The 11,430-nt window shown below is 34.2% G+C and overlaps 1 long non-coding RNA gene across 1 annotated transcript; it reads left to right on the top strand.

Moving 5' to 3' along the window:
* The first annotated feature begins 456 nt into the window (after positions 1-456).
* LOC143045078 (uncharacterized) lies at positions 457-4,158 on the top strand. The gene is made up of 2 exons (XR_012968857.1): positions 457-1,055; positions 2,061-4,158. It is a non-coding gene; the product is annotated as an uncharacterized LOC143045078 (long non-coding RNA).
* Positions 4,159-11,430: the final 7,272 nt, after the last annotated feature.

Raw genomic sequence — 11,430 nt, 5'->3', positions numbered from 1 at the left:
GAAATAAAGTACTAAACAGATTTTGAAATTTGAAAATGTATTGTGTATTCTAAGAGATAGCTCACTTTTTGATGCATGTTAAACAGACATTAAAGTTTAGAGTGACTGTTATTGGTACCAAACATACCACCAGTGTAAAAGAGGGACAAGAGATGCTAGAGGAAAAGTCAAATCCTAGATTGAAAATGAACTGGCAACATCTTGGCTAAAAAAGAAGAAGATAAACAAACAATTAATAGTTTACAAGACATACTATAGAAAACTAAAGACTAACAATAAGATACCCACCAAACCTTGGAGGTGATCTCAGGTGCTCCGGAAGGGTAAAAGCACAAAAATACTGATCTTCGAGGAAAATTAAAAAAGGAAAGTCCCTAATCAAATGGAAAAATCAAATGCTATAACACATCAAACGAATGGATTACAACTGTCACATTCTTGACTTGGTACAGGCATCGTCCTATGAAGACAATTTGGGATTGAACCTTGTTTTAAAGCTAGCTAAACCTCTCACTTGTATAACAGTCGCATCAATTCCATTGTATTGAGAGCGACGTGTTCACAAAACAAACACAATAGGTAACACATGTCCCTAATAGTGGTTCAACAGCAACACGAATCCACCGTACATCACAGGCATAAAACACATCTGACAAAAAATGAAACAAACATACAAAAAATCGTAAAAATACAACACCAAATAAGCTGTTGATCGATTATGTATAATATAATCAAAAACAAAACATCAGGATAGTAGTGTTTTTTTTCTATTTCTAAAATCAGGTATAACGTGTAGATGCATTTTCACCACTACTTATGTAGATTCTTTATTCTATAAAAACTCAAAAAAGGTTAGATTTAACCATGACCACGAACACAATAATTGAGCTAAACAAATGCAGTAAAATATTTTAAAATGAAGTACAAAATTATGATGACATACAATTTTTTAATTTATATACACATGTTTATAATAAAATTATTAACCGTTTTGCACGAGTATTTACATTTGTATTTATCTTTTTCATGGTTTGAAACAACAGAAATTGTCGTTAGTAAGTACCTTTTCATTTTATTGTCAAACAAAAAGTAAACACTAACCACAAAAACATTAACTATACTTTCAGTTCACTCCCAAATAGACCTATGAAATGCAAATAACACAGCCAACAAAAGTTTATATTTATGTTGGTCATGTTCATTACATATAAAACCACTGAATCATGGCAAAAGTGTAAGTGTGACAACTACCTAAACAAAGCAGATAACAGTCCAACAACGGGTCTCTTGCAGAGCAAATGAACGATAGTTTCCAAAACATATAAATGAACTAAAATAAAAAAAATTACCACATTCAAATTAAAAAAGACATAAAGTTATCGTCATGAATTGTTTTTGTGTTTTTTTTTGTGTTTTCTTTTCCCTCATTCCAGCCAATATCGACAAACACTTTTAAAATTAAACTCCACAAGATGATTTATATTTCATCTCTTTTGAATTTGTATCTTAATATTCAATAGTTCACTTTATTTGATACATTCTTATTTTGAAGCAATTGCAACCTTTGCTTACGAAAAACAAACACAGAACACAGAAAATGAGCTATAGTTTAAGTGCCGCCGCCAGTAGAACAAAAAATGCACATAGCATTGCTTGAGGCAACATATATGCTGTTTAAGTAGTTTTACCTGTAGTAAAATTATTAACATGAAAATGTTTGCGTGACGATTTGGCTATGTTTTACGTTCACATATTATATTTACTACTAGTGACAGTCTGAAATTGACATGATTTTTTTGTCGACCATTCTTAATAAGTTCACAGTTTCTAAAGCTTGTGTATGTACGTATAGCATTTCAACATTTGTTAAGTTTTGACTATGTGTTTCTGTGTGTTTTGAAATTAACCAAAACATAAAATACAGCAATGAATCGCTACGCCAATACGCATCTGATTATCATTTTAAAACATGTAATTGACCAATCAATATTGCCAAAAGAAATTTGTATTTACATGTTGCAAATATTAATATTTTAATTTGTTATCCTTTATTAATATAGCTGTGACGACAAGGTTGTTTGGCATACAAATAAGGAAAACGCATAGAACCAGCTCTCTGCCAATGTCTAGACGATGTCATTGATACTTGTATACAGATTATTTTAGTGAAACATCAATGAACGTTTTTAGATGAATCGTCTGACTTTTCAGAGTTTAGAGACAAAAAATATATTTCTTCTGACATATAACAATATAGTATTTACATATACACATATATATATATATACCAGACAATTATATTTGTCATCAATGTTCCCATTAGTGTGGTCATTTATATTTTTATCGTTATAAATATATACTAGAACACACCCGCTAAATCACGGGCATTCAGAGCGTGGTTGAAAGAATGTAAAGCGTTGTAGGAAGAATTTTTGTAAAAGATTTAATGACTGGAGAATTTTAGGAAAGGTATCAAAAGTCATTGGAACTTTGAGACATGACAATTGTTTGTCTACCCCTCCTCCTTTTTTTCCAAAATTTCCAAATTTTTGTTTTCTATTAATTTTAATATGAATTCCTATCAGTTCTAGTTAACTTATCGATCTAGGGCGGTCATTGATATATTAAATAGTCCCTCTCTATTTAATAAACTCTGTGATCGCCATGGATAGTATACTTTAAAATGATAGCAGATAGCAAATACACTTTATTGATAGTCTTTGTATGTTAAAAGTATACAGAAAACGCAAACCGGAAGTCTAGCCTGACTTCAAATCCTGTCAAATGACGGAAACAATATTCAGACATTTCTTTCTCGTTTTCCTTCCAAATTAACCCATAAGGAATAATTATAAGCAAGGATGACAAATGCGACTATGAATGGTACCTATTAGACATAGATGCATGTTGATTAATTTATTTCGGAAGGGAGAGAAGCGACACACAAAATTTGATAGTATAAACATACATAAGTCAGTACTTTATGTTGACTGTTGTTAGATTAAAGATTAAGCTCAGAATAAAAGAATAAAAAGAACCAATAATAGAAAATAGAAATGCACACATGTACATAAAACCGGGAATAAAACCAAAATAATATTTGACCATTTCCTGAGACCTAATCTAATAGCTAAACTGAAACTTATTAAGAGTTATGCATTATATTCACATCATGTTTAGTGAATAAATGACAATAAGTTATAATAAGTCACATCTATCAATACATTGTAGAAATAATTATTCAGACTAAAGGTAGATGGGGTGTATAAATTATAATCCATAGGTTTTTTTCAATAATTTGCCAAAATGTAGTTTATATCATGCTTTAAAAAAAATAAAAAGGAATGGGCCACAGGGCTCATTTTCACGCTACATGTTGCTCAAAATTGACAGATTTTGTATAGATTATGCATGGAAAACCCAATTTGCTGTTTTAAACGAAAACAACACCATAAAATTTTAAGATAAAATATGAGAAGATAGCTTTAATAGTATGCTTTCAGATAAGTAAAGAAAAATGGCGTCACTGGACCCGTTTTTTTGCAACATAATAATATAGTTTAATTCCTTACACATTATATTGTAAAAGTACCTTTATTTGAATGATCTCCCCAGACAATTGAGTTGCCTCCCCTTATATGGCACTGTTGGCAAAAATTGAATCAAACAAAAGTTTTCTGTTTTTTGTAAAATACAAACATAACTATGATAAAAAAATGTCATTTTCTATATTTAAATGAAAATTCTCACACATGAATTACCCACTACTCTCCAAATTTGCATATTCTTTTAAAGATCTAGATCGATATTTCTGGTATTTCAAAATCCAAGATGGAGGAAGACACCCTATCTACCTTTAAACATCTTTAGTATTCATCCCGGGAAAACAATCAAAACAGCCAACTCCGAAATCAAACACTTACTAGATAATTGTATATGTACATACATGTAACATGCATTTATATTTATATATTAGGCACATCTGATAAATGCACGCACTTATCTAGCTTGTTTTTTAGTAGTTGTATATGAAACTGAATAATGTGCAATGTATGAATGCACCTACTGAATTGTAGTCATTTTTTTTCTTCATCTGATTGTTAAGCAATCTCCACTAACTTATAACATGTATAATGAATAAAACAATTAACAAACTAAGCGTTCTTTCCTCTATAATGTTGTCTTTGGTGGTTTTCAACAGTAACATATACGGTGAATATATATGTTTGTAATAACTCCCTTATAGTCCGGCCGATTGGTGCAGATATAGAGCAGAATTGCTCACTTGATGAGGAAAGCATGAAACTCTGCATAGTAGTTCTTGGTTATGTACCCTTTGATTTCAGCAATGGACCCACTCTGAAAAATCCAATATGGCTGCCATTTTTAAGATGGCGGAAAAACGGTATATAATTCAAGATTGTCCTAAAGGTATTCTATATAATTTCGGAAATTAAAGTACTGATTCTTTAAAAATGGACTTTGTGTTCTTGAATTTGTTCAATTAATTCTAAAGTATAAAACAAATAATTTGGGTATTTCTATAACACATAAGTTGCAAATATAGCTGCATATGCTAAAACAAATAGTGAAATTCAAAATGTTAATCAATATGTTACATGTTATTTTAATTGTTCTTTAAACGCTTTCAGTTTTAATGGTTGGAATGAAATAGGTTGAAACGAGTCGATTGACGTTAATATAGGTCGGTTGAAATGGTAGGTAACTCATCTGAACTTTGAGGCAGTGCCGAGGGCACCTTGTCTCGTTTCTCTTCAATGCCACGTCTTACGTCACTTTCCATTTCTAAGTAGCAACATTCCAGCAGCACCTGCATACGGGGTATATATCTCCCAATTGATACGATATTCCCGTGCTTGCATTTCCTATCATGATTTTCTTGATAGAGGTTTGCTGCTCACAAGGAAGCTATTAAACCAAGAGTTCCAAATGGTGAAGTTGAAATCATCCCTTCGTAAATTTTACGGACGCCATCACGAGTTGGTTGACCGTTATGGAATAACCGTTTCACAAATGATATCGGATATGTTCCTTACGTCGTAACTACAATCCCCTTCCCTTTCATGAATATGACCTACCGAATTAGACTATTTACCGGATTTGTAATCACTTAAGCAACACGACGGGTGCCACATGTGGAGCAGGATCTGCTTACCCTTCCGGAGCACCTCAGATCACCCCTAGTTTTTGGTGGGGTTCGTGTTGTTTATTCTTTAGTTTTCTATGTTGTGTCGTGTGTACTATTGTTTTTCTGTTTGTCTTTTTTATTTTTAGCCATGGCGTTGTCAGTTTGTTTTAGATTTATGAGTTTGACTGTCCCTTTGGTATCTTTCGTCCCTCTTTTATCGCGTTTTCATCTGCCGTACCCACTACATCGTCAAATTATTCTATGTAATCAATAGGTGTACCTTTCTTCAGGCGAATTAGATGATTGCCATCATTTAAAATAGTTAAGGGACAACTATTTCCTTTTCCAACTACGTGCGTAACCAATTTGCAACATTTCAGCGAGCATGGTCTTAAAATGCACTCCTGGTCAGCACTTTTATTAGTTTTAATTGTAACAGTCATGTTTGAATTTGGCGGAACTGTGATGGTTCGTTTAATGCAAACTAGCTGAGTTAAAATCTCGTTTCAACTATTAACAAATGGCGTATTTATCACTTTATTGTTGATGGTAATCGTGGGAGTACTAAGGTTTATCACTGCGATCAGTGTGTCCAAAATAACTAGCCTAAGTATAACATCGTCTGTTAATGGCTCTTTGCACACATCCCATTATATGTTTACTCTATTAATGTCGAGAGTCGTTCCTTTTAATCTTCCCAATAACAAGATGTTAACCCTAACCACGTAGCGTTACGTTCTCCAAATCTCCATTTTATGCCGGAATTAATTTCTCATTTACCAATGATATCATTGCAGCAGTGTCCACAATCATGTTTACATTCTGGTCATGTATAGTACCTCGTACAACTAAGCTCTTTCAAATGCTTCGTCTGATGACAATATTGAACGAGGCAGTGGGCCTCTGTTCGATTTTGTGATAAGGTGATGTTTCATGGCCAATAGACTTTGGAATCTGAGGTATCCTACTGGCCCGACACTTTGCTCCATTGTTGGGGTTTCACTTTGATTTGTTCCGTATCCTGGTGAAGGTGACCGTTGTCTGAAATATTCGGGGTTTCTGGAGTTTGTCCGTGGAGATGCTAACCGTTTTCCATAGGGACTATATGATCTCTAGCTTAGTGGGGTTTTGCTGATCGATAGGCATTAAGCTTGAGTGTCCTTCTATCTGCCGATTTACCGCTATTGTATTGCTCAAGAGATCTTCCACGTTTATATTGATCAGGTGATCTTCCATTGAACTGGTGATCTTCCATGATTTTTTTATCAGAAGAACCGATATTATATTGATCGGTCAATTCAAAGTTATGCTGATTAGTTGAAAGCATAACATCAGCTAGTTTTGTGACAATTTGTGTGAGGTTATGCAACTCATAATCTAAAGGACTGCTCATATTTTCTTTATAGGTCGGTGATACTGCGCCATCAGCAAAGTAGACTTGTCGATGGTCATAATTGGCAATTTTTTATCCATATATCGCCATTTGGTTTGCTTTTGAGGTTTTCAATTGTTTTAACGCCTTGTTGGATGTTGCTGGGTTCCTCTCTATTACATGCCTTGAAGAATCTTTGTCTTTACATCCTCGACGGAATGCTTTGGTTCCAATCTGTTTTGATCGTCTTTCTTGCTGAAGCGCTGCTCCAAATGAATGCTTTTTTAAGGCCTTGGAATCATCATATGTGTTTACCACGCAAGTGTACTCAAAGCCAACATCGGCCTGGCAATCTGGGGCCTACACACATTTTTCCTGATTTCCCATTGTCATCTACCGGCAGTTCGTTCAAATTGGTAAATGAACGCCTCCCAAGTGATTGATCCTCTTCAATTGAGTTTTTGTATTTTTGGCAGCTGTGGGCTTCGGCTCAGGTCCCTTGCACACAGATTTTCTTGCCATCGGGTATATTCTCTCTCCAGTGAAGATTCTGAAGATGAGGTATGGTCACACTCTTTTTCCATCCTCTGCCCTTTCCTGGATCGGTCAATGGAGTCAACTTGCTGTTATGGGAAGCATATTAGAGCTCCAGAAGCGGACGAGGTTGTCATAATTGGAGTGTTAAATGTGGGATTTGCTATTGACTCGACGGGGATGATATCGTAAGAAGGCACGGCATTCAGCATTGCAGAAACTTGATAGAATCCACTTGCACCCAATTGTTTCTGTAATGATGTGCTGGTCTGAACCAAATATTATTGACTTATAGTAGATTGCTAGTGTGCGTTAGAAGACACATAAGCCTAGTACTAGAGGTTTATAGTATGTTCTTAAATGGAGATTGTTGTTGAATAATTTGAACTGTCTCATGCAGGGCCAAGGGCCCTGACATAGGACGTTTGACTAAAGGTGAAGACACCTTCAACAGAGTTGGCGCGGTTTATAATTCATGCGAACTACAATTGGGAAAAGATCCCAGCAAGGATTTTGTTGTGTACTTTTGGTAAACTTGCGTTGTACTGGCCAAAGGTCAAATTTTGGCTTAGATGATGTGTCCATTGCAGAAATATTAACTTCTTTATTTCGATTGTCCACTGATTCATTTACAACAGATGCCAATTGTTTGAAGGTACCCTGCTGTTCAAATGCACTTTTAAATAGAACTGTGTCTCCTTCCTCAGTTGTTGTCAGCTTGTCCATTCCTCTCACCACAACATTGAATATCTTATTGGTCATCAATTCCGCCAAGCAATTATCACTAGCCTTGTGGTCTATCCTGTCTTCAGACTGCTGAAGTTGCTGAGATATTGCTTTCATCTGTTTGTTATTAATATTCATTGCCTCTTTCTGTTCAGCTTGAAACGTAATGAGACCAACACATATTTTATATATTCGCGCTTCGCTCTGTTTTATATTGCGTTAAATCTCAGCTGTTCTTTGAGCATTTGATTTTCTATCTGCTAAATATTCTTGGTACAATTGTTTAATAGTCATTTCTGAGATGTCCTCTGTTAAAGCGTCTTCAGCTGTGGGTTTCTCCATATCCCCAAGTGATTCAGTTTCTGCCATTTCAATGTTCTTGTCCTTGTTGTCCTCAATTCCTGCCATTTCACTGATATGTGTTTAACTGATTCTCAATTCACAGTTTATTGTCTCAAATTGCAAAATATTGCGACCCAAGAGATAAGACAGGCACTGAATAATATCTTAAGGCAGATAAATCCCAAATCACAGCATTTATGTATGACCCAAGACAACAAAGAATGCAGCTTTTAATGAAAGCTACTACTTTGTGTATGAAATGACAAGCAAGGTAAATTCAGAAAGGACAGAACTGGGACAGATATCAAATGACACTAAACATCAATAAAATGCTTATATTCAGGTCAATTCTCAATAATGAATATTTGCTTATTTTTCAAGGCGGCCATTTTGAAAATAGCCACCATTTTGTATTTCAAAAATAGATCAAATCAAAATCTTACTAAGTACACCAAGTCATTCAAATATGTTGATTTTTGTGCACCCAGCATCAAATCCACTGTGGTTTGTGCAATACTGGAAAATATTTTAGAACGTACGGCAGCCATCTTTAAATAAGCCGCCATATTGAATTTTGAGGGTGGGTCCATAGCTAATATTGCTCAGTACACAAAAATGTACCATCACGCAAAAATTGGTGCTTTCCTCATTATTTGAGCAATTTTTTCGCCGATCGGGCGGACTATTAACTATATTGTACTAGCAGCCTCAGCACAGAAGCTTCTCAAGGAGAAACAGAAACGGGCTCATCATACCCTGTATTCCCTGTTTTCTGTAATACAATTTTCAAATAGAACGTAATGTTCTATTACTGATAAATGTAACGTGTTGATTGAATTCAAACTTTAAGCAGATACGGTTATGTTGATTATACGTAATAATGATGAACCATATATCATGACAAGCTATTGTATTTCAATATTTCCATTCCATTACGTCAGGGTTGAATGTATATCTAAAAACAAAAGCAATACATTTGTGGTGGCATATGGGTCATTTATTGATCCAACGATCCAATATTATAATTGAATTTTTAATTTTTGGTCTTTTAACGCCACTTTTGGCCTATTTCGTAACGTCCAGTTTTTTTTGGTGGAGGAAGGGTTTGTGTTTCCTGTCATGGTTATAACTGACTGCTGATATGTAACCAACACATTTTTAATATCACCTCTACAACATCGTTATGGCCTTAATGAATTGTTCGCTTATCGTTATTGAATGTCAAAATATATTTTGTTTTGTTGAAGATAAATTCACGTTCTCTTCTGTTGCATAGTGACATCGCACACTAAGGCTTGATGATGGATTTACTCTCAGGTTTAATAAAGAAATATGGTCAAATGTTCGGATATAAGGTAAAAGTCCGAGTTAGCATTTACCCGCTTTAAATCAACTCAAGTGTATTAGCTAGCAGTTATCATGGTTATGTTCACGAAGAAATAATTAAGCAAATGATTTCACTGAAATACAAATCTTCGCATATGGATGATAAATATAAAAAGTTGTGGTATGATTGGAAATACGACAACTATCAATCAAAATCAAAATAAAGATCAAATATTTTTTTGTTCGTGTCGGATAAATTCTCCTTTTAAACAACCGTAGGATGGATTATGTGACGTAAAAGGTAAGAAATAATTTTGACAGTATTATTTTCAAAACAAGTTTTTTCTGTGAAACAAAGTTTCGTAGATTTATGTACGTTGTCTGTTTGATTTCAAGTATTAAAGCTCTGTCCAATTAAATACACCGTACTAGTGATATATAATGTTGACAACATAAACCTTTTTTTATTTTTCTTATTGTTTTTAAAAAGTTTTGCAGCATTCAATTATCTATTATTTCTGAAAATAATTTCTTTAGAATTACTTTATTGATTTATCATTTGCAGCATAATAATATAATGGAATCAGCCATTGTAAATAGATAAAATGAAACTGTTAGATGTAACGTACGTTTTAAAAAGTTATGATTGATATTCATATTCAAAATTTAAAACTACAAATCATTGTACTGTGACTTGACTAAATGTGTTTCTGTTTGCCGTTACATATTGTTCAACCAGATTGTAAAATTGACAATACAATTTGGACATTTAAATTGACCAGTTGATGTTGTTGGAGTTGATGAATATATGATCGCATAGGCATTTATAGTCTACCTGCACGCTGCCAACTCACTTCACCTGTTCAATTGCAACTGTTGTAGCGTTACTGTCTTTCAAAAGATATATGTTTGGCATTACGTCTTTTATTGCCTGGACACAACATTTAAGCTTAACACAGCTCTTAAATTTGATGTTGATTGAATATTTGATACATCATAGGTTTCTGGCACAAAATAAATAAAGGCAACAGTAGTGTACCGCTGTTCAAAATTGACAAATCGATAGAGAAAAAACAAATCCGGGTTAAAAACTTAAACTGAGGGAAACGTATCAAATATAAGAGAACTACGACACAACGGAGACACGACACCGAAATGTAACAAACGCAGAAACGAACTATTATGTAACAATGGCCATTTTCCTGACTTGGTACAGGGCATTTTATGAAAAAATGGTGGGTTGAACCTACTTTGTGGCATGCCCAACCTCCCTCGTTAATGGTAGTGTTCATTAGAACATTAAAAGGACAACATTACACGTCAGGGTTACAATAAATAAACAGATGAATGGGAGAAAATATAGGACAGAGAAATAAACGAATAATAGCCATCAAAAGGTAACAGGTTGAAAAATTATTTTTATACGTCAGACGCGCGCTACGTCCACACAAAACTATGCCATGATGTAAAAAGTTTGAAAGCCATAACAACTACAAAGTTGACGATTGCCGAGGACCAAAAGTTCCAAAAAGTTGTGAGGCCAGGGTTATCTGCTGGACAAAATGCACTTCTGGCGTATTTAAATTTTTTTTAAACTTGTTGCCTTTTGTTAGCTATTATTCGTGTGTTTCTTTGTCAGTCGTGTTCTCCTATTTATTTATATTGTAGTCCTGTAATGATGTGTTGTCATTTTAATGTTATATTTCACATGGCCATAAAAGAGGGAGGTTTGGCATGCCACAAAACCAGGTTCAACCCCCCATTTTTTCCTTTAAAAATGTCCTGTACCAAGTCAGGAATATGGTCATTGTTATATTATAGTATGTTTCTGTGTGTATTACATTTTAACGTTGTGTCGTTTGTTTTCTCTTATTTTTGAGTGTGAATTCACATTACTATAAGACGTGTCACGGTACTTATCTACTCCAAATTCATGTATTTGGTTTTGATGTTATATTTGTTATTCTCAAAGGAATTTGTC

Source organism: Mytilus galloprovincialis, chromosome 9, assembly GCF_965363235.1.
Source record: "Mytilus galloprovincialis chromosome 9, xbMytGall1.hap1.1, whole genome shotgun sequence".
Classification (NCBI taxonomy): domain Eukaryota; kingdom Metazoa; phylum Mollusca; class Bivalvia; order Mytilida; family Mytilidae; genus Mytilus; species Mytilus galloprovincialis.
Note: the sequence above shows the minus strand (reverse complement) of the source record. Positions and strands in the feature narration are given on the sequence as shown.